This window comes from Schistocerca americana, unplaced genomic scaffold (genome assembly GCF_021461395.2).
Source record: "Schistocerca americana isolate TAMUIC-IGC-003095 unplaced genomic scaffold, iqSchAmer2.1 HiC_scaffold_116, whole genome shotgun sequence".
NCBI classification, from domain to species: Eukaryota; Metazoa; Arthropoda; class Insecta; order Orthoptera; family Acrididae; genus Schistocerca; species Schistocerca americana.
The window spans coordinates 249,735-267,900 of NW_025725220.1; the positions used below are offsets into that span (position 1 = coordinate 249,735).

Here is an 18,166-nt window from a genome sequence, read left to right on the forward strand (position 1 = left end):
TTCCGTGTGGAAAGAACCAATCATGCAGCGCGGACGACTGCTCGTTTGGACTCCTGCGTGCTATTGTACATACTGGCGTCGGCCTAGCATCGCAAGTTGCCTGCCGCGCCGTGAATGCACGTGTAGCAACAGAAAAAATGAGCCAGGGAGTGCAGACTCTCTACCACTTGTATTCGGTACTTACCAAGATTCCAGAAGGTCTAACGATCGCCTGCCTCGGTAGCGCAGTAGGCAGCGCGTAAGTCTCATAATCTTAAGGTCGTGAGTTCGATCCTCACCCGGGGCATCTAATTTTCTGTGACTGAAGGTGGTGCTGTTGCTAGGGCGCCAACTTATTTCTTGTTTGTTATCCGCAACGTTTCAACGCTTCAGCGGGAAAATGTTTACTTCCTGTTATTGCTACATACAGCTTCCCTATTCCTCTTCTCCCAGCAGAGCATGAAGCCAAAAGCATTGCTCTGCGACGTTTGAGGTGCGCGCCTTGCCAGTCAGTATGTGCAAAGATGCTCGCAAAGAGAGCGACAATGCGACAAGCGACCGTACGAACGGTCGAATGAAACGGCCGCATCCGGTGTGGTCTAGTGGCTAGGATACCTGGCTTTCACCCAGGAGGCCCGGGTTCGATTCCCGGTACCGGAACGGAATTTTTTCCACACGAATCGTGACAAGTTTGAGCTGTCCGAGCGGCCGTTTCCCGTCCTGCTCGCAATATAGCTACTGTTTCGTGACCGTCAGCAGAATATAGACTAGGGAAGCAGACACACGACGACCATAGGAATGGTGTATGGCTTCATGCCACCTGATTCCAGCGTAGGGCTGAGCAACTGCATCTGCCGAGGCCCGTTAGCTCAGTTGGTTAGAGCGTCGTGCTAATAACGCGAAGGTCGTGGGTTCGATCCCCCCACGGGCCACTTCTCTTTTACTACTGCGAAAAGGCAGCGCCGATTTCAGCTGGCGAGTGTGATGACCAAATGATCATCACCCTGCGTGGAAGTTGACAGAGGATCCGAACCCGACTCGTCGGGAAGCACTACAGCATTCACTCGGCAATGGCCATAATATCTTGAATACACTGGTTAGAGAAAATGAAAGAAAATGTCCGATTGCCGATGCGTAACAACTTTGGCCCTTGTCAGTACTTGGGCGGGTGAGCGCATGGGAACACAGGGCAGTATTGGCAGTTTTACTTCCTATTTTTGTTTCTCCTTTGTTTTCGGAGCTACAGCCCGATTCGGCCAGGGAGACGCCACCGTGAAATGAAGGGGGCGTGCTGTGTGTCCATCGCCTCGCCTCGCCTCTCCTTACCTCTCTCAGTCGTTTCTCGTGCTTGTCGTTTTGATATAGGCCGATTTGAGAGCGTCAGCTCTCGCGTCAGCTGAGCAAAGTCGAGACAAGTCGAGACACACTAAGGGCTGGTATGCAGCGAGTAAGAGGGCGAAAAAACAATAGTTTAAGAGCGCGTGGCAAAAGTACTCATACGCGAAATTAAAAGCCTGCTGCGGTGGCCGGGAATCGAACCCGGATCAACTGCTTGGAAGGCAACTATGCTGACCATTACACCACCACCGCACAAGCGAGCGCCCCGCCACCGCGCTGAGTCGGCTTCCCGCCTGTCGGCAGCGGCCGAAGGTGATCGTACCCGGCAGGCGCATTTCGAGGCAGGCTAGGGGAGCACATCCAGACGCATTCGGACAGCGTATCCGCGCACATTTCGCATCCTTTGGCAAGAGTCGGCGCCGGCGGCGCAAGAGTACGCAGAGGACCGCGTTCTGGCGGCATCTTTAAGCAGTGCAGTGCAGGATTCAGCGTCTGCAGCATCTTCTCCACAGAATGCTACGGCGCTTGACGGCAGTCCCACTTTCCCTTGAGACATCTGCTCGGGAAGCAGCGTGAAGGTACCGCTGGCCCGAGCATCGGTGGTTCAGTGGTAGAATGCTCGCCTGCCACGCGGGCGGCCCGGGTTCGATTCCCGGCCGATGCATCATTTTGTTTTTTCTCCGGTAGGGGTGCTGCGTGTCTTTCGCACTCGAACTGCGTGAGCCATGAGAATGAACCGCGGGATTCCGTGTGGAAAGAACCAATCATGCAGCGCGGACGACTGCTCGTTTGGACTCCTGCGTGCTATTGTACATACTGGCGTCGGCCTAGCATCGCAAGTTGCCTGCCGCGCCGTGAATGCACGTGTAGCAACAGAAAAAATGAGCCAGGGAGTGCAGACTCTCTACCACTTGTATTCGGTACTTACCAAGATTCCAGAAGGTCTAACGATCGCCTGCCTCGGTAGCGCAGTAGGCAGCGCGTAAGTCTCATAATCTTAAGGTCGTGAGTTCGATCCTCACCCGGGGCATCTAATTTTCTGTGACTGAAGGTGGTGCTGTTGCTAGGGCGCCAACTTATTTCTTGTTTGTTATCCGCAACGTTTCAACGCTTCAGCGGGAAAATGTTTACTTCCTGTTATTGCTACATACAGCTTCCCTATTCCTCTTCTCCCAGCAGAGCATGAAGCCAAAAGCATTGCTCTGCGACGTTTGAGGTGCGCGCCTTGCCAGTCAGTATGTGCAAAGATGCTCGCAAAGAGAGCGACAATGCGACAAGCGACCGTACGAACGGTCGAATGAAACGGCCGCATCCGGTGTGGTCTAGTGGCTAGGATACCTGGCTTTCACCCAGGAGGCCCGGGTTCGATTCCCGGTACCGGAACGGAATTTTTTCCACACGAATCGTGACAAGTTTGAGCTGTCCGAGCGGCCGTTTCCCGTCCTGCTCGCAATATAGCTACTGTTTCGTGACCGTCAGCAGAATATAGACTAGGGAAGCAGACACACGACGACCATAGGAATGGTGTATGGCTTCATGCCACCTGATTCCAGCGTAGGGCTGAGCAACTGCATCTGCCGAGGCCCGTTAGCTCAGTTGGTTAGAGCGTCGTGCTAATAACGCGAAGGTCGTGGGTTCGATCCCCCCACGGGCCACTTCTCCTTTACTACTGCGAAAAGGCAGCGCCGATTTCAGCTGGCGAGTGTGATGACCAAATGATTATCACCCTGCGTGGAAGTTGACAGAGGATCCGAACCCGACTCGTCGGGAAGCACTACAGCATTCACTCGGCAATGGCCATAATATCTTGAATACACTGGTTAGAGAAAATGAAAGAAAATGTCCGATTGCCGATGCGTAACAACTTTGGCCCTTGTCAGTACTTGGGCGGGTGAGCGCATGGGAACACAGGGCAGTATTGGCAGTTTTACTTCCTATTTTTGTTTCTCCTTTGTTTTCGGAGCTACAGCCCGATTCGGCCAGGGAGACGCCACCGTGAAATGAAGGGGGCGTGCTGTGTGTCCATCGCCTCGCCTCGCCTCTCCTTACCTCTCTCAGTCGTTTCTCGTGCTTGTCGTTTTGATATAGGCCGATTTGAGAGCGTCAGCTCTCGCGTCAGCTGAGCAAAGTCGAGACAAGTCGAGACACACTAAGGGCTGGTATGCAGCGAGTAAGAGGGCGAAAAAACAATAGTTTAAGAGCGCGTGGCAAAAGTACTCATACGCGAAATTAAAAGCCTGCTGCGGTGGCCGGGAATCGAACCCGGATCAACTGCTTGGAAGGCAACTATGCTGACCATTACACCACCACCGCACAAGCGAGCGCCCCGCCACCGCGCTGAGTCGGCTTCCCGCCTGTCGGCAGCGGCCGAAGGTGATCGTACCCGGCAGGCGCATTTCGAGGCAGGCTAGGGGAGCACATCCAGACGCATTCGGACAGCGTATCCGCGCACATTTCGCATCCTTTGGCAAGAGTCGGCGCCGGCGGCGCAAGAGTACGCAGAGGACCGCGTTCTGGCGGCATCTTTAAGCAGTGCAGTGCAGGATTCAGCGTCTGCAGCATCTTCTCCACAGAATGCTACGGCGCTTGACGGCAGTCCCACTTTCCCTTGAGACATCTGCTCGGGAAGCAGCGTGAAGGTACCGCTGGCCCGAGCATCGGTGGTTCAGTGGTAGAATGCTCGCCTGCCACGCGGGCGGCCCGGGTTCGATTCCCGGCCGATGCATCATTTTGTTTTTTCTCCGGTAGGGGTGCTGCGTGTCTTTCGCACTCGAACTGCGTGAGCCATGAGAATGAACCGCGGGATTCCGTGTGGAAAGAACCAATCATGCAGCGCGGACGACTGCTCGTTTGGACTCCTGCGCGCTATTGTACATACTGGCGTCGGCCTAGCATCGCAAGTTGCCTGCCGCGCCGTGAATGCACGTGTAGCAACAGAAAAAATGAGCCAGGGAGTGCAGACTCTCTACCACTTGTATTCGGTACTTACCAAGATTCCAGAAGGTCTAACGATCGCCTGCCTCGGTAGCGCAGTAGGCAGCGCGTAAGTCTCATAATCTTAAGGTCGTGAGTTCGATCCTCACCCGGGGCATCTAATTTTCTGTGACTGAAGGTGGTGCTGTTGCTAGGGCGCCAACTTATTTCTTGTTTGTTATCCGCAACGTTTCAACGCTTCAGCGGGAAAATGTTTACTTCCTGTTATTGCTACATACAGCTTCCCTATTCCTCTTCTCCCAGCAGAGCATGAAGCCAAAAGCATTGCTCTGCGACGTTTGAGGTGCGCGCCTTGCCAGTCAGTATGTGCAAAGATGCTCGCAAAGAGAGCGACAATGCGACAAGCGACCGTACGAACGGTCGAATGAAACGGCCGCATCCGGTGTGGTCTAGTGGCTAGGATACCTGGCTTTCACCCAGGAGGCCCGGGTTCGATTCCCGGTACCGGAACGGAATTTTTTCCACACGAATCGTGACAAGTTTGAGCTGTCCGAGCGGCCGTTTCCCGTCCTGCTCGCAATATAGCTACTGTTTCGTGACCGTCAGCAGAATATAGACTAGGGAAGCAGACACACGACGACCATAGGAATGGTGTATGGCTTCATGCCACCTGATTCCAGCGTAGGGCTGAGCAACTGCATCTGCCGAGGCCCGTTAGCTCAGTTGGTTAGAGCGTCGTGCTAATAACGCGAAGGTCGCGGGTTCGATCCCCCCACGGGCCACTTCTCTTTTACTACTGCGAAAAGGCAGCGCCGATTTCAGCTGGCGAGTGTGATGACCAAATGATCATCACCCTGCGTGGAAGTTGACAGAGGATCCGAACCCGACTCGTCGGGAAGCACTACAGCATTCACTCGGCAATGGCCATAATATCTTGAATACACTGGTTAGAGAAAATGAAAGAAAATGTCCGATTGCCGATGCGTAACAACTTTGGCCCTTGTCAGTACTTGGGCGGGTGAGCGCATGGGAACACAGGGCAGTATTGGCAGTTTTACTTCCTATTTTTGTTTCTCCTTTGTTTTCGGAGCTACAGCCCGATTCGGCCAGGGAGACGCCACCGTGAAATGAAGGGGGCGTGCTGTGTGTCCATCGCCTCGCCTCGCCTCTCCTTACCTCTCTCAGTCGTTTCTCGTGCTTGTCGTTTTGATATAGGCCGATTTGAGAGCGTCAGCTCTCGCGTCAGCTGAGCAAAGTCGAGACAAGTCGAGACACACTAAGGGCTGGTATGCAGCGAGTAAGAGGGCGAAAAAACAATAGTTTAAGAGCGCGTGGCAAAAGTACTCATACGCGAAATTAAAAGCCTGCTGCGGTGGCCGGGAATCGAACCCGGATCAACTGCTTGGAAGGCAACTATGCTGACCATTACACCACCACCGCACAAGCGAGCGCCCCGCCACCGCGCTGAGTCGGCTTCCCGCCTGTCGGCAGCGGCCGAAGGTGATCGTACCCGGCAGGCGCATTTCGAGGCAGGCTAGGGGAGCACATCCAGACGCATTCGGACAGCGTATCCGCGCACATTTCGCATCCTTTGGCAAGAGTCGGCGCCGGCGGCGCAAGAGTACGCAGAGGACCGCGTTCTGGCGGCATCTTTAAGCAGTGCAGTGCAGGATTCAGCGTCTGCAGCATCTTCTCCACAGAATGCTACGGCGCTTGACGGCAGTCCCACTTTCCCTTGAGACATCTGCTCGGGAAGCAGCGTGAAGGTACCGCTGGCCCGAGCATCGGTGGTTCAGTGGTAGAATGCTCGCCTGCCACGCGGGCGGCCCGGGTTCGATTCCCGGCCGATGCATCATTTTGTTTTTTCTCCGGTAGGGGTGCTGCGTGTCTTTCGCACTCGAACTGCGTGAGCCATGAGAATGAACCGCGGGATTCCGTGTGGAAAGAACCAATCATGCAGCGCGGACGACTGCTCGTTTGGACTCCTGCGTGCTATTGTACATACTGGCGTCGGCCTAGCATCGCAAGTTGCCTGCCGCGCCGTGAATGCACGTGTAGCAACAGAAAAAATGAGCCAGGGAGTGCAGACTCTCTACCACTTGTATTCGGTACTTACCAAGATTCCAGAAGGTCTAACGATCGCCTGCCTCGGTAGCGCAGTAGGCAGCGCGTAAGTCTCATAATCTTAAGGTCGTGAGTTCGATCCTCACCCGGGGCATCTAATTTTCTGTGACTGAAGGTGGTGCTGTTGCTAGGGCGCCAACTTATTTCTTGTTTGTTATCCGCAACGTTTCAACGCTTCAGCGGGAAAATGTTTACTTCCTGTTATTGCTACATACAGCTTCCCTATTCCTCTTCTCCCAGCAGAGCATGAAGCCAAAAGCATTGCTCTGCGACGTTTGAGGTGCGCGCCTTGCCAGTCAGTATGTGCAAAGATGCTCGCAAAGAGAGCGACAATGCGACAAGCGACCGTACGAACGGTCGAATGAAACGGCCGCATCCGGTGTGGTCTAGTGGCTAGGATACCTGGCTTTCACCCAGGAGGCCCGGGTTCGATTCCCGGTACCGGAACGGAATTTTTTCCACACGAATCGTGACAAGTTTGAGCTGTCCGAGCGGCCGTTTCCCGTCCTGCTCGCAATATAGCTACTGTTTCGTGACCGTCAGCAGAATATAGACTAGGGAAGCAGACACACGACGACCATAGGAATGGTGTATGGCTTCATGCCACCTGATTCCAGCGTAGGGCTGAGCAACTGCATCTGCCGAGGCCCGTTAGCTCAGTTGGTTAGAGCGTCGTGCTAATAACGCGAAGGTCGTGGGTTCGATCCCCCCACGGGCCACTTCTCTTTTACTACTGCGAAAAGGCAGCGCCGATTTCAGCTGGCGAGTGTGATGACCAAATGATCATCACCCTGCGTGGAAGTTGACAGAGGATCCGAACCCGACTCGTCGGGAAGCACTACAGCATTCACTCGGCAATGGCCATAATATCTTGAATACACTGGTTAGAGAAAATGAAAGAAAATGTCCGATTGCCGATGCGTAACAACTTTGGCCCTTGTCAGTACTTGGGCGGGTGAGCGCATGGGAACACAGGGCAGTATTGGCAGTTTTACTTCCTATTTTTGTTTCTCCTTTGTTTTCGGAGCTACAGCCCGATTCGGCCAGGGAGACGCCACCGTGAAATGAAGGGGGCGTGCTGTGTGTCCATCGCCTCGCCTCGCCTCTCCTTACCTCTCTCAGTCGTTTCTCGTGCTTGTCGTTTTGATATAGGCCGATTTGAGAGCGTCAGCTCTCGCGTCAGCTGAGCAAAGTCGAGACACACTAAGGGCTGGTATGCAGCGAGTAAGAGGGCGAAAAAACAATAGTTTAAGAGCGCGTGGCAAAAGTACTCATACGCGAAATTAAAAGCCTGCTGCGGTGGCCGGGAATCGAACCCGGATCAACTGCTTGGAAGGCAACTATGCTGACCATTACACCACCACCGCACAAGCGAGCGCCCCGCCACCGCGCTGAGTCGGCTTCCCGCCTGTCGGCAGCGGCCGAAGGTGATCGTACCCGGCAGGCGCATTTCGAGGCAGGCTAGGGGAGCACATCCAGACGCATTCGGACAGCGTATCCGCGCACATTTCGCATCCTTTGGCAAGAGTCGGCGCCGGCGGCGCAAGAGTACGCAGAGGACCGCGTTCTGGCGGCATCTTTAAGCAGTGCAGTGCAGGATTCAGCGTCTGCAGCATCTTCTCCACAGAATGCTACGGCGCTTGACGGCAGTCCCACTTTCCCTTGAGACATCTGCTCGGGAAGCAGCGTGAAGGTACCGCTGGCCCGAGCATCGGTGGTTCAGTGGTAGAATGCTCGCCTGCCACGCGGGCGGCCCGGGTTCGATTCCCGGCCGATGCATCATTTTGTTTTTTCTCCGGTAGGGGTGCTGCGTGTCTTTCGCACTCGAACTGCGTGAGCCATGAGAATGAACCGCGGGATTCCGTGTGGAAAGAACCAATCATGCAGCGCGGACGACTGCTCGTTTGGACTCCTGCGTGCTATTGTACATACTGGCGTCGGCCTAGCATCGCAAGTTGCCTGCCGCGCCGTGAATGCACGTGTAGCAACAGAAAAAATGAGCCAGGGAGTGCAGACTCTCTACCACTTGTATTCGGTACTTACCAAGATTCCAGAAGGTCTAACGATCGCCTGCCTCGGTAGCGCAGTAGGCAGCGCGTAAGTCTCATAATCTTAAGGTCGTGAGTTCGATCCTCACCCGGGGCATCTAATTTTCTGTGACTGAAGGTGGTGCTGTTGCTAGGGCGCCAACTTATTTCTTGTTTGTTATCCGCAACGTTTCAACGCTTCAGCGGGAAAATGTTTACTTCCTGTTATTGCTACATACAGCTTCCCTATTCCTCTTCTCCCAGCAGAGCATGAAGCCAAAAGCATTGCTCTGCGACGTTTGAGGTGCGCGCCTTGCCAGTCAGTATGTGCAAAGATGCTCGCAAAGAGAGCGACAATGCGACAAGCGACCGTACGAACGGTCGAATGAAACGGCCGCATCCGGTGTGGTCTAGTGGCTAGGATACCTGGCTTTCACCCAGGAGGCCCGGGTTCGATTCCCGGTACCGGAACGGAATTTTTTCCACACGAATCGTGACAAGTTTGAGCTGTCCGAGCGGCCGTTTCCCGTCCTGCTCGCAATATAGCTACTGTTTCGTGACCGTCAGCAGAATATAGACTAGGGAAGCAGACACACGACGACCATAGGAATGGTGTATGGCTTCATGCCACCTGATTCCAGCGTAGGGCTGAGCAACTGCATCTGCCGAGGCCCGTTAGCTCAGTTGGTTAGAGCGTCGTGCTAATAACGCGAAGGTCGTGGGTTCGATCCCCCCACGGGCCACTTCTCTTTTACTACTGCGAAAAGGCAGCGCCGATTTCAGCTGGCGAGTGTGATGACCAAATGATCATCACCCTGCGTGGAAGTTGACAGAGGATCCGAACCCGACTCGTCGGGAAGCACTACAGCATTCACTCGGCAATGGCCATAATATCTTGAATACACTGGTTAGAGAAAATGAAAGAAAATGTCCGATTGCCGATGCGTAACAACTTTGGCCCTTGTCAGTACTTGGGCGGGTGAGCGCATGGGAACACAGGGCAGTATTGGCAGTTTTACTTCCTATTTTTGTTTCTCCTTTGTTTTCGGAGCTACAGCCCGATTCGGCCAGGGAGACGCCACCGTGAAATGAAGGGGGCGTGCTGTGTGTCCATCGCCTCGCCTCGCCTCTCCTTACCTCTCTCAGTCGTTTCTCGTGCTTGTCGTTTTGATATAGGCCGATTTGAGAGCGTCAGCTCTCGCGTCAGCTGAGCAAAGTCGAGACAAGTCGAGACACACTAAGGGCTGGTATGCAGCGAGTAAGAGGGCGAAAAAACAATAGTTTAAGAGCGCGTGGCAAAAGTACTCATACGCGAAATTAAAAGCCTGCTGCGGTGGCCGGGAATCGAACCCGGATCAACTGCTTGGAAGGCAACTATGCTGACCATTACACCACCACCGCACAAGCGAGCGCCCCGCCACCGCGCTGAGTCGGCTTCCCGCCTGTCGGCAGCGGCCGAAGGTGATCGTACCCGGCAGGCGCATTTCGAGGCAGGCTAGGGGAGCACATCCAGACGCATTCGGACAGCGTATCCGCGCACATTTCGCATCCTTTGGCAAGAGTCGGCGCCGGCGGCGCAAGAGTACGCAGAGGACCGCGTTCTGGCGGCATCTTTAAGCAGTGCAGTGCAGGATTCAGCGTCTGCAGCATCTTCTCCACAGAATGCTACGGCGCTTGACGGCAGTCCCACTTTCCCTTGAGACATCTGCTCGGGAAGCAGCGTGAAGGTACCGCTGGCCCGAGCATCGGTGGTTCAGTGGTAGAATGCTCGCCTGCCACGCGGGCGGCCCGGGTTCGATTCCCGGCCGATGCATCATTTTGTTTTTTCTCCGGTAGGGGTGCTGCGTGTCTTTCGCACTCGAACTGCGTGAGCCATGAGAATGAACCGCGGGATTCCGTGTGGAAAGAACCAATCATGCAGCGCGGACGACTGCTCGTTTGGACTCCTGCGTGCTATTGTACATACTGGCGTCGGCCTAGCATCGCAAGTTGCCTGCCGCGCCGTGAATGCACGTGTAGCAACAGAAAAAATGAGCCAGGGAGTGCAGACTCTCTACCACTTGTATTCGGTACTTACCAAGATTCCAGAAGGTCTAACGATCGCCTGCCTCGGTAGCGCAGTAGGCAGCGCGTAAGTCTCATAATCTTAAGGTCGTGAGTTCGATCCTCACCCGGGGCATCTAATTTTCTGTGACTGAAGGTGGTGCTGTTGCTAGGGCGCCAACTTATTTCTTGTTTGTTATCCGCAACGTTTCAACGCTTCAGCGGGAAAATGTTTACTTCCTGTTATTGCTACATACAGCTTCCCTATTCCTCTTCTCCCAGCAGAGCATGAAGCCAAAAGCATTGCTCTGCGACGTTTGAGGTGCGCGCCTTGCCAGTCAGTATGTGCAAAGATGCTCGCAAAGAGAGCGACAATGCGACAAGCGACCGTACGAACGGTCGAATGAAACGGCCGCATCCGGTGTGGTCTAGTGGCTAGGATACCTGGCTTTCACCCAGGAGGCCCGGGTTCGATTCCCGGTACCGGAACGGAATTTTTTCCACACGAATCGTGACAAGTTTGAGCTGTCCGAGCGGCCGTTTCCCGTCCTGCTCGCAATATAGCTACTGTTTCGTGACCGTCAGCAGAATATAGACTAGGGAAGCAGACACACGACGACCATAGGAATGGTGTATGGCTTCATGCCACCTGATTCCAGCGTAGGGCTGAGCAACTGCATCTGCCGAGGCCCGTTAGCTCAGTTGGTTAGAGCGTCGTGCTAATAACGCGAAGGTCGTGGGTTCGATCCCCCCACGGGCCACTTCTCTTTTACTACTGCGAAAAGGCAGCGCCGATTTCAGCTGGCGAGTGTGATGACCAAATGATCATCACCCTGCGTGGAAGTTGACAGAGGATCCGAACCCGACTCGTCGGGAAGCACTACAGCATTCACTCGGCAATGGCCATAATATCTTGAATACACTGGTTAGAGAAAATGTCCGATTGCCGATGCGTAACAACTTTGGCCCTTGTCAGTACTTGGGCGGGTGAGCGCATGGGAACACAGGGCAGTATTGGCAGTTTTACTTCCTATTTTTGTTTCTCCTTTGTTTTCGGAGCTACAGCCCGATTCGGCCAGGGAGACGCCACCGTGAAATGAAGGGGGCGTGCTGTGTGTCCATCGCCTCGCCTCGCCTCTCCTTACCTCTCTCAGTCGTTTCTCGTGCTTGTCGTTTTGATATAGGCCGATTTGAGAGCGTCAGCTCTCGCGTCAGCTGAGCAAAGTCGAGACAAGTCGAGACACACTAAGGGCTGGTATGCAGCGAGTAAGAGGGCGAAAAAACAATAGTTTAAGAGCGCGTGGCAAAAGTACTCATACGCGAAATTAAAAGCCTGCTGCGGTGGCCGGGAATCGAACCCGGATCAACTGCTTGGAAGGCAACTATGCTGACCATTACACCACCACCGCACAAGCGAGCGCCCCGCCACCGCGCTGAGTCGGCTTCCCGCCTGTCGGCAGCGGCCGAAGGTGATCGTACCCGGCAGGCGCATTTCGAGGCAGGCTAGGGGAGCACATCCAGACGCATTCGGACAGCGTATCCGCGCACATTTCGCATCCTTTGGCAAGAGTCGGCGCCGGCGGCGCAAGAGTACGCAGAGGACCGCGTTCTGGCGGCATCTTTAAGCAGTGCAGTGCAGGATTCAGCGTCTGCAGCATCTTCTCCACAGAATGCTACGGCGCTTGACGGCAGTCCCACTTTCCCTTGAGACATCTGCTCGGGAAGCAGCGTGAAGGTACCGCTGGCCCGAGCATCGGTGGTTCAGTGGTAGAATGCTCGCCTGCCACGCGGGCGGCCCGGGTTCGATTCCCGGCCGATGCATCATTTTGTTTTTTCTCCGGTAGGGGTGCTGCGTGTCTTTCGCACTCGAACTGCGTGAGCCATGAGAATGAACCGCGGGATTCCGTGTGGAAAGAACCAATCATGCAGCGCGGACGACTGCTCGTTTGGACTCCTGCGTGCTATTGTACATACTGGCGTCGGCCTAGCATCGCAAGTTGCCTGCCGCGCCGTGAATGCACGTGTAGCAACAGAAAAAATGAGCCAGGGAGTGCAGACTCTCTACCACTTGTATTCGGTACTTACCAAGATTCCAGAAGGTCTAACGATCGCCTGCCTCGGTAGCGCAGTAGGCAGCGCGTAAGTCTCATAATCTTAAGGTCGTGAGTTCGATCCTCACCCGGGGCATCTAATTTTCTGTGACTGAAGGTGGTGCTGTTGCTAGGGCGCCAACTTATTTCTTGTTTGTTATCCGCAACGTTTCAACGCTTCAGCGGGAAAATGTTTACTTCCTGTTATTGCTACATACAGCTTCCCTATTCCTCTTCTCCCAGCAGAGCATGAAGCCAAAAGCATTGCTCTGCGACGTTTGAGGTGCGCGCCTTGCCAGTCAGTATGTGCAAAGATGCTCGCAAAGAGAGCGACAATGCGACAAGCGACCGTACGAACGGTCGAATGAAACGGCCGCATCCGGTGTGGTCTAGTGGCTAGGATACCTGGCTTTCACCCAGGAGGCCCGGGTTCGATTCCCGGTACCGGAACGGAATTTTTTCCACACGAATCGTGACAAGTTTGAGCTGTCCGAGCGGCCGTTTCCCGTCCTGCTCGCAATATAGCTACTGTTTCGTGACCGTCAGCAGAATATAGACTAGGGAAGCAGACACACGACGACCATAGGAATGGTGTATGGCTTCATGCCACCTGATTCCAGCGTAGGGCTGAGCAACTGCATCTGCCGAGGCCCGTTAGCTCAGTTGGTTAGAGCGTCGTGCTAATAACGCGAAGGTCGTGGGTTCGATCCCCCCACGGGCCACTTCTCTTTTACTACTGCGAAAAGGCAGCGCCGATTTCAGCTGGCGAGTGTGATGACCAAATGATCATCACCCTGCGTGGAAGTTGACAGAGGATCCGAACCCGACTCGTCGGGAAGCACTACAGCATTCACTCGGCAATGGCCATAATATCTTGAATACACTGGTTAGAGAAAATGTCCGATTGCCGATGCGTAACAACTTTGGCCCTTGTCAGTACTTGGGCGGGTGAGCGCATGGGAACACAGGGCAGTATTGGCAGTTTTACTTCCTATTTTTGTTTCTCCTTTGTTTTCGGAGCTACAGCCCGATTCGGCCAGGGAGACGCCACCGTGAAATGAAGGGGGCGTGCTGTGTGTCCATCGCCTCGCCTCGCCTCTCCTTACCTCTCTCAGTCGTTTCTCGTGCTTGTCGTTTTGATATAGGCCGATTTGAGAGCGTCAGCTCTCGCGTCAGCTGAGCAAAGTCGAGACAAGTCGAGACACACTAAGGGCTGGTATGCAGCGAGTAAGAGGGCGAAAAAACAATAGTTTAAGAGCGCGTGGCAAAAGTACTCATACGCGAAATTAAAAGCCTGCTGCGGTGGCCGGGAATCGAACCCGGATCAACTGCTTGGAAGGCAACTATGCTGACCATTACACCACCACCGCACAAGCGAGCGCCCCGCCACCGCGCTGAGTCGGCTTCCCGCCTGTCGGCAGCGGCCGAAGGTGATCGTACCCGGCAGGCGCATTTCGAGGCAGGCTAGGGGAGCACATCCAGACGCATTCGGACAGCGTATCCGCGCACATTTCGCATCCTTTGGCAAGAGTCGGCGCCGGCGGCGCAAGAGTACGCAGAGGACCGCGTTCTGGCGGCATCTTTAAGCAGTGCAGTGCAGGATTCAGCGTCTGCAGCATCTTCTCCACAGAATGCTACGGCGCTTGACGGCAGTCCCACTTTCCCTTGAGACATCTGCTCGGGAAGCAGCGTGAAGGTACCGCTGGCCCGAGCATCGGTGGTTCAGTGGTAGAATGCTCGCCTGCCACGCGGGCGGCCCGGGTTCGATTCCCGGCCGATGCATCATTTTGTTTTTTCTCCGGTAGGGGTGCTGCGTGTCTTTCGCACTCGAACTGCGTGAGCCATGAGAATGAACCGCGGGATTCCGTGTGGAAAGAACCAATCATGCAGCGCGGACGACTGCTCGTTTGGACTCCTGCGTGCTATTGTACATACTGGCGTCGGCCTAGCATCGCAAGTTGCCTGCCGCGCCGTGAATGCACGTGTAGCAACAGAAAAAATGAGCCAGGGAGTGCAGACTCTCTACCACTTGTATTCGGTACTTACCAAGATTCCAGAAGGTCTAACGATCGCCTGCCTCGGTAGCGCAGTAGGCAGCGCGTAAGTCTCATAATCTTAAGGTCGTGAGTTCGATCCTCACCCGGGGCATCTAATTTTCTGTGACTGAAGGTGGTGCTGTTGCTAGGGCGCCAACTTATTTCTTGTTTGTTATCCGCAACGTTTCAACGCTTCAGCGGGAAAATGTTTACTTCCTGTTATTGCTACATACAGCTTCCCTATTCCTCTTCTCCCAGCAGAGCATGAAGCCAAAAGCATTGCTCTGCGACGTTTGAGGTGCGCGCCTTGCCAGTCAGTATGTGCAAAGATGCTCGCAAAGAGAGCGACAATGCGACAAGCGACCGTACGAACGGTCGAATGAAACGGCCGCATCCGGTGTGGTCTAGTGGCTAGGATACCTGGCTTTCACCCAGGAGGCCCGGGTTCGATTCCCGGTACCGGAACGGAATTTTTTCCACACGAATCGTGACAAGTTTGAGCTGTCCGAGCGGCCGTTTCCCGTCCTGCTCGCAATATAGCTACTGTTTCGTGACCGTCAGCAGAATATAGACTAGGGAAGCAGACACACGACGACCATAGGAATGGTGTATGGCTTCATGCCACCTGATTCCAGCGTAGGGCTGAGCAACTGCATCTGCCGAGGCCCGTTAGCTCAGTTGGTTAGAGCGTCGTGCTAATAACGCGAAGGTCGTGGGTTCGATCCCCCCACGGGCCACTTCTCTTTTACTACTGCGAAAAGGCAGCGCCGATTTCAGCTGGCGAGTGTGATGACCAAATGATCATCACCCTGCGTGGAAGTTGACAGAGGATCCGAACCCGACTCGTCGGGAAGCACTACAGCATTCACTCGGCAATGGCCATAATATCTTGAATACACTGGTTAGAGAAAATGTCCGATTGCCGATGCGTAACAACTTTGGCCCTTGTCAGTACTTGGGCGGGTGAGCGCATGGGAACACAGGGCAGTATTGGCAGTTTTACTTCCTATTTTTGTTTCTCCTTTGTTTTCGGAGCTACAGCCCGATTCGGCCAGGGAGACGCCACCGTGAAATGAAGGGGGCGTGCTGTGTGTCCATCGCCTCGCCTCGCCTCTCCTTACCTCTCTCAGTCGTTTCTCGTGCTTGTCGTTTTGATATAGGCCGATTTGAGAGCGTCAGCTCTCGCGTCAGCTGAGCAAAGTCGAGACAAGTCGAGACACACTAAGGGCTGGTATGCAGCGAGTAAGAGGGCGAAAAAACAATAGTTTAAGAGCGCGTGGCAAAAGTACTCATACGCGAAATTAAAAGCCTGCTGCGGTGGCCGGGAATCGAACCCGGATCAACTGCTTGGAAGGCAACTATGCTGACCATTACACCACCACCGCACAAGCGAGCGCCCCGCCACCGCGCTGAGTCGGCTTCCCGCCTGTCGGCAGCGGCCGAAGGTGATCGTACCCGGCAGGCGCATTTCGAGGCAGGCTAGGGGAGCACATCCAGACGCATTCGGACAGCGTATCCGCGCACATTTCGCATCCTTTGGCAAGAGTCGGCGCCGGCGGCGCAAGAGTACGCAGAGGACCGCGTTCTGGCGGCATCTTTAAGCAGTGCAGTGCAGGATTCAGCGTCTGCAGCATCTTCTCCACAGAATGCTACGGCGCTTGACGGCAGTCCCACTTTCCCTTGAGACATCTGCTCGGGAAGCAGCGTGAAGGTACCGCTGGCCCGAGCATCGGTGGTTCAGTGGTAGAATGCTCGCCTGCCACGCGGGCGGCCCGGGTTCGATTCCCGGCCGATGCATCATTTTGTTTTTTCTCCGGTAGGGGTGCTGCGTGTCTTTCGCACTCGAACTGCGTGAGCCATGAGAATGAACCGCGGGATTCCGTGTGGAAAGAACCAATCATGCAGCGCGGACGACTGCTCGTTTGGACTCCTGCGTGCTATTGTACATACTGGCGTCGGCCTAGCATCGCAAGTTGCCTGCCGCGCCGTGAATGCACGTGTAGCAACAGAAAAAATGAGCCAGGGAGTGCAGACTCTCTACCACTTGTATTCGGTACTTACCAAGATTCCAGAAGGTCTAACGATCGCCTGCCTCGGTAGCGCAGTAGGCAGCGCGTAAGTCTCATAATCTTAAGGTCGTGAGTTCGATCCTCACCCGGGGCATCTAATTTTCTGTGACTGAAGGTGGTGCTGTTGCTAGGGCGCCAACTTATTTCTTGTTTGTTATCCGCAACGTTTCAACGCTTCAGCGGGAAAATGTTTACTTCCTGTTATTGCTACATACAGCTTCCCTATTCCTCTTCTCCCAGCAGAGCATGAAGCCAAAAGCATTGCTCTGCGACGTTTGAGGTGCGCGCCTTGCCAGTCAGTATGTGCAAAGATGCTCGCAAAGAGAGCGACAATGCGACAAGCGACCGTACGAACGGTCGAATGAAACGGCCGCATCCGGTGTGGTCTAGTGGCTAGGATACCTGGCTTTCACCCAGGAGGCCCGGGTTCGATTCCCGGTACCGGAACGGAATTTTTTCCACACGAATCGTGACAAGTTTGAGCTGTCCGAGCGGCCGTTTCCCGTCCTGCTCGCAATATAGCTACTGTTTCGTGACCGTCAGCAGAATATAGACTAGGGAAGCAGACACACGACGACCATAGGAATGGTGTATGGCTTCATGCCACCTGATTCCAGCGTAGGGCTGAGCAACTGCATCTGCCGAGGCCCGTTAGCTCAGTTGGTTAGAGCGTCGTGCTAATAACGCGAAGGTCGTGGGTTCGATCCCCCCACGGGCCACGATCCCCCCACGGGCCACTTCTCTTTTACTACTGCGAAAAGGCAGCGCCGATTTCAGCTGGCGAGTGTGATGACCAATGATCATCACCCTGCGTGGAAGTTGACTGAGGATCCGAACCCGACTCGTCGGGAAGCACTACAGCACTCACTCGGCAATGGCCATAATATCTTGAATACACTGGTTAGAGAAAATGAAAGAAAATGTCCGATTGCCGATGCGTAACAACTTTGGCCCTTGTCAGTACTTGGGCGGGTGAGCGCATGGGAACACAGGGCACTATTGGCAGTTTTACTTCCTATTTTTGTTTCTCCTTTGTTTTCGGAGCTACAGCCGATTCGGCCAGGGAGACGCCACCGTGAAATGAAGGGGGCGTGCTGTGTGTCCATCGCCTCGCCTCTCCTTACCTCTCTCAGTCGTTTCTCGTGCTTGTCGTTTTGATATAGGCCGATTTGAGAGCGTCAGCTCTCGCGTCAGCTGAGCAAAGTCGAGACAAGTCGAGACACACTAAGGGCTGGTATGCAGCGAGTAAGAGGGCGAAAAAAACAATAGTTTAAGAGCGCGTGGCAAAAGTACTCATACGCGAAATTAAAAGCCTGCTGCGGTGGCCGGGAATCGAACCCGATCAACTGCTTGGAAGGCAACTATGCTGACCATTACACCACCACCGCACAAGCGAGCGCCCCGCCACCGCGCTGAGTCGGCTTCCCGCCTGTCGGCAGCGGCCGAAGGTGATCGTACCGGCAGGCGCATTTCGAGGCAGGCTAGGGGAGCACATCCAGACGCATTCGGACAGCGTATCCGCGCAC

At 54.6% G+C, this 18,166-nt stretch overlaps 44 non-coding genes across 44 annotated transcripts; 35 read left to right on the plus strand and 9 right to left on the minus strand.

The window, feature by feature from the left end:
- The first annotated feature begins 213 nt into the window (after window positions 1–213).
- On the plus strand, window positions 214–286 carry Trnam-cau. The gene has a single exon. It is a non-coding gene; the product is annotated as a tRNA-Met (tRNA).
- A 281-nt stretch (window positions 287–567) lies between these two features.
- Window positions 568–639, plus strand: Trnae-uuc. Its single transcript has one exon. It is a non-coding gene; the product is annotated as a tRNA-Glu (tRNA).
- Window positions 640–837: 198 nt separating this feature from the next.
- On the plus strand, window positions 838–911 carry Trnai-aau. The gene has a single exon. It is a non-coding gene; the product is annotated as a tRNA-Ile (tRNA).
- A 586-nt stretch (window positions 912–1,497) lies between these two features.
- Trnag-ucc lies at window positions 1,498–1,569 on the minus strand. The gene has a single exon. It is a non-coding gene; the product is annotated as a tRNA-Gly (tRNA).
- Window positions 1,570–1,910: 341 nt separating this feature from the next.
- Window positions 1,911–1,981, plus strand: Trnag-gcc. The gene has a single exon. It is a non-coding gene; the product is annotated as a tRNA-Gly (tRNA).
- Window positions 1,982–2,274: 293 nt separating this feature from the next.
- On the plus strand, window positions 2,275–2,347 carry Trnam-cau. The gene has a single exon. It is a non-coding gene; the product is annotated as a tRNA-Met (tRNA).
- Window positions 2,348–2,628: 281 nt separating this feature from the next.
- Trnae-uuc lies at window positions 2,629–2,700 on the plus strand. The gene has a single exon. It is a non-coding gene; the product is annotated as a tRNA-Glu (tRNA).
- Window positions 2,701–2,898: 198 nt separating this feature from the next.
- On the plus strand, window positions 2,899–2,972 carry Trnai-aau. Its single transcript has one exon. It is a non-coding gene; the product is annotated as a tRNA-Ile (tRNA).
- Window positions 2,973–3,558: 586 nt separating this feature from the next.
- Window positions 3,559–3,630, minus strand: Trnag-ucc. Its single transcript has one exon. It is a non-coding gene; the product is annotated as a tRNA-Gly (tRNA).
- A 341-nt stretch (window positions 3,631–3,971) lies between these two features.
- On the plus strand, window positions 3,972–4,042 carry Trnag-gcc. The gene has a single exon. It is a non-coding gene; the product is annotated as a tRNA-Gly (tRNA).
- Window positions 4,043–4,335: 293 nt separating this feature from the next.
- Trnam-cau lies at window positions 4,336–4,408 on the plus strand. The gene has a single exon. It is a non-coding gene; the product is annotated as a tRNA-Met (tRNA).
- A 281-nt stretch (window positions 4,409–4,689) lies between these two features.
- Trnae-uuc lies at window positions 4,690–4,761 on the plus strand. Its single transcript has one exon. It is a non-coding gene; the product is annotated as a tRNA-Glu (tRNA).
- A 198-nt stretch (window positions 4,762–4,959) lies between these two features.
- On the plus strand, window positions 4,960–5,033 carry Trnai-aau. Its single transcript has one exon. It is a non-coding gene; the product is annotated as a tRNA-Ile (tRNA).
- Window positions 5,034–5,619: 586 nt separating this feature from the next.
- Window positions 5,620–5,691, minus strand: Trnag-ucc. The gene has a single exon. It is a non-coding gene; the product is annotated as a tRNA-Gly (tRNA).
- Window positions 5,692–6,032: 341 nt separating this feature from the next.
- Trnag-gcc lies at window positions 6,033–6,103 on the plus strand. The gene has a single exon. It is a non-coding gene; the product is annotated as a tRNA-Gly (tRNA).
- Window positions 6,104–6,396: 293 nt separating this feature from the next.
- Window positions 6,397–6,469, plus strand: Trnam-cau. The gene has a single exon. It is a non-coding gene; the product is annotated as a tRNA-Met (tRNA).
- A 281-nt stretch (window positions 6,470–6,750) lies between these two features.
- Window positions 6,751–6,822, plus strand: Trnae-uuc. The gene has a single exon. It is a non-coding gene; the product is annotated as a tRNA-Glu (tRNA).
- A 198-nt stretch (window positions 6,823–7,020) lies between these two features.
- Window positions 7,021–7,094, plus strand: Trnai-aau. Its single transcript has one exon. It is a non-coding gene; the product is annotated as a tRNA-Ile (tRNA).
- A 576-nt stretch (window positions 7,095–7,670) lies between these two features.
- Window positions 7,671–7,742, minus strand: Trnag-ucc. The gene has a single exon. It is a non-coding gene; the product is annotated as a tRNA-Gly (tRNA).
- Window positions 7,743–8,083: 341 nt separating this feature from the next.
- Window positions 8,084–8,154, plus strand: Trnag-gcc. Its single transcript has one exon. It is a non-coding gene; the product is annotated as a tRNA-Gly (tRNA).
- A 293-nt stretch (window positions 8,155–8,447) lies between these two features.
- On the plus strand, window positions 8,448–8,520 carry Trnam-cau. The gene has a single exon. It is a non-coding gene; the product is annotated as a tRNA-Met (tRNA).
- Window positions 8,521–8,801: 281 nt separating this feature from the next.
- Window positions 8,802–8,873, plus strand: Trnae-uuc. The gene has a single exon. It is a non-coding gene; the product is annotated as a tRNA-Glu (tRNA).
- A 198-nt stretch (window positions 8,874–9,071) lies between these two features.
- Trnai-aau lies at window positions 9,072–9,145 on the plus strand. The gene has a single exon. It is a non-coding gene; the product is annotated as a tRNA-Ile (tRNA).
- Window positions 9,146–9,731: 586 nt separating this feature from the next.
- Window positions 9,732–9,803, minus strand: Trnag-ucc. Its single transcript has one exon. It is a non-coding gene; the product is annotated as a tRNA-Gly (tRNA).
- Window positions 9,804–10,144: 341 nt separating this feature from the next.
- On the plus strand, window positions 10,145–10,215 carry Trnag-gcc. Its single transcript has one exon. It is a non-coding gene; the product is annotated as a tRNA-Gly (tRNA).
- A 293-nt stretch (window positions 10,216–10,508) lies between these two features.
- Window positions 10,509–10,581, plus strand: Trnam-cau. The gene has a single exon. It is a non-coding gene; the product is annotated as a tRNA-Met (tRNA).
- Window positions 10,582–10,862: 281 nt separating this feature from the next.
- Trnae-uuc lies at window positions 10,863–10,934 on the plus strand. The gene has a single exon. It is a non-coding gene; the product is annotated as a tRNA-Glu (tRNA).
- A 198-nt stretch (window positions 10,935–11,132) lies between these two features.
- On the plus strand, window positions 11,133–11,206 carry Trnai-aau. The gene has a single exon. It is a non-coding gene; the product is annotated as a tRNA-Ile (tRNA).
- Window positions 11,207–11,782: 576 nt separating this feature from the next.
- Trnag-ucc lies at window positions 11,783–11,854 on the minus strand. Its single transcript has one exon. It is a non-coding gene; the product is annotated as a tRNA-Gly (tRNA).
- A 341-nt stretch (window positions 11,855–12,195) lies between these two features.
- Window positions 12,196–12,266, plus strand: Trnag-gcc. The gene has a single exon. It is a non-coding gene; the product is annotated as a tRNA-Gly (tRNA).
- Window positions 12,267–12,559: 293 nt separating this feature from the next.
- Trnam-cau lies at window positions 12,560–12,632 on the plus strand. The gene has a single exon. It is a non-coding gene; the product is annotated as a tRNA-Met (tRNA).
- Window positions 12,633–12,913: 281 nt separating this feature from the next.
- Trnae-uuc lies at window positions 12,914–12,985 on the plus strand. The gene has a single exon. It is a non-coding gene; the product is annotated as a tRNA-Glu (tRNA).
- A 198-nt stretch (window positions 12,986–13,183) lies between these two features.
- Window positions 13,184–13,257, plus strand: Trnai-aau. The gene has a single exon. It is a non-coding gene; the product is annotated as a tRNA-Ile (tRNA).
- Window positions 13,258–13,833: 576 nt separating this feature from the next.
- Window positions 13,834–13,905, minus strand: Trnag-ucc. Its single transcript has one exon. It is a non-coding gene; the product is annotated as a tRNA-Gly (tRNA).
- Window positions 13,906–14,246: 341 nt separating this feature from the next.
- Trnag-gcc lies at window positions 14,247–14,317 on the plus strand. Its single transcript has one exon. It is a non-coding gene; the product is annotated as a tRNA-Gly (tRNA).
- A 293-nt stretch (window positions 14,318–14,610) lies between these two features.
- Trnam-cau lies at window positions 14,611–14,683 on the plus strand. Its single transcript has one exon. It is a non-coding gene; the product is annotated as a tRNA-Met (tRNA).
- A 281-nt stretch (window positions 14,684–14,964) lies between these two features.
- On the plus strand, window positions 14,965–15,036 carry Trnae-uuc. The gene has a single exon. It is a non-coding gene; the product is annotated as a tRNA-Glu (tRNA).
- A 198-nt stretch (window positions 15,037–15,234) lies between these two features.
- Window positions 15,235–15,308, plus strand: Trnai-aau. Its single transcript has one exon. It is a non-coding gene; the product is annotated as a tRNA-Ile (tRNA).
- Window positions 15,309–15,884: 576 nt separating this feature from the next.
- Trnag-ucc lies at window positions 15,885–15,956 on the minus strand. Its single transcript has one exon. It is a non-coding gene; the product is annotated as a tRNA-Gly (tRNA).
- Window positions 15,957–16,297: 341 nt separating this feature from the next.
- On the plus strand, window positions 16,298–16,368 carry Trnag-gcc. Its single transcript has one exon. It is a non-coding gene; the product is annotated as a tRNA-Gly (tRNA).
- Window positions 16,369–16,661: 293 nt separating this feature from the next.
- Window positions 16,662–16,734, plus strand: Trnam-cau. The gene has a single exon. It is a non-coding gene; the product is annotated as a tRNA-Met (tRNA).
- A 281-nt stretch (window positions 16,735–17,015) lies between these two features.
- Trnae-uuc lies at window positions 17,016–17,087 on the plus strand. The gene has a single exon. It is a non-coding gene; the product is annotated as a tRNA-Glu (tRNA).
- A 198-nt stretch (window positions 17,088–17,285) lies between these two features.
- Trnai-aau lies at window positions 17,286–17,359 on the plus strand. The gene has a single exon. It is a non-coding gene; the product is annotated as a tRNA-Ile (tRNA).
- Window positions 17,360–17,957: 598 nt separating this feature from the next.
- Trnag-ucc lies at window positions 17,958–18,028 on the minus strand. Its single transcript has one exon. It is a non-coding gene; the product is annotated as a tRNA-Gly (tRNA).
- Window positions 18,029–18,166: the final 138 nt, after the last annotated feature.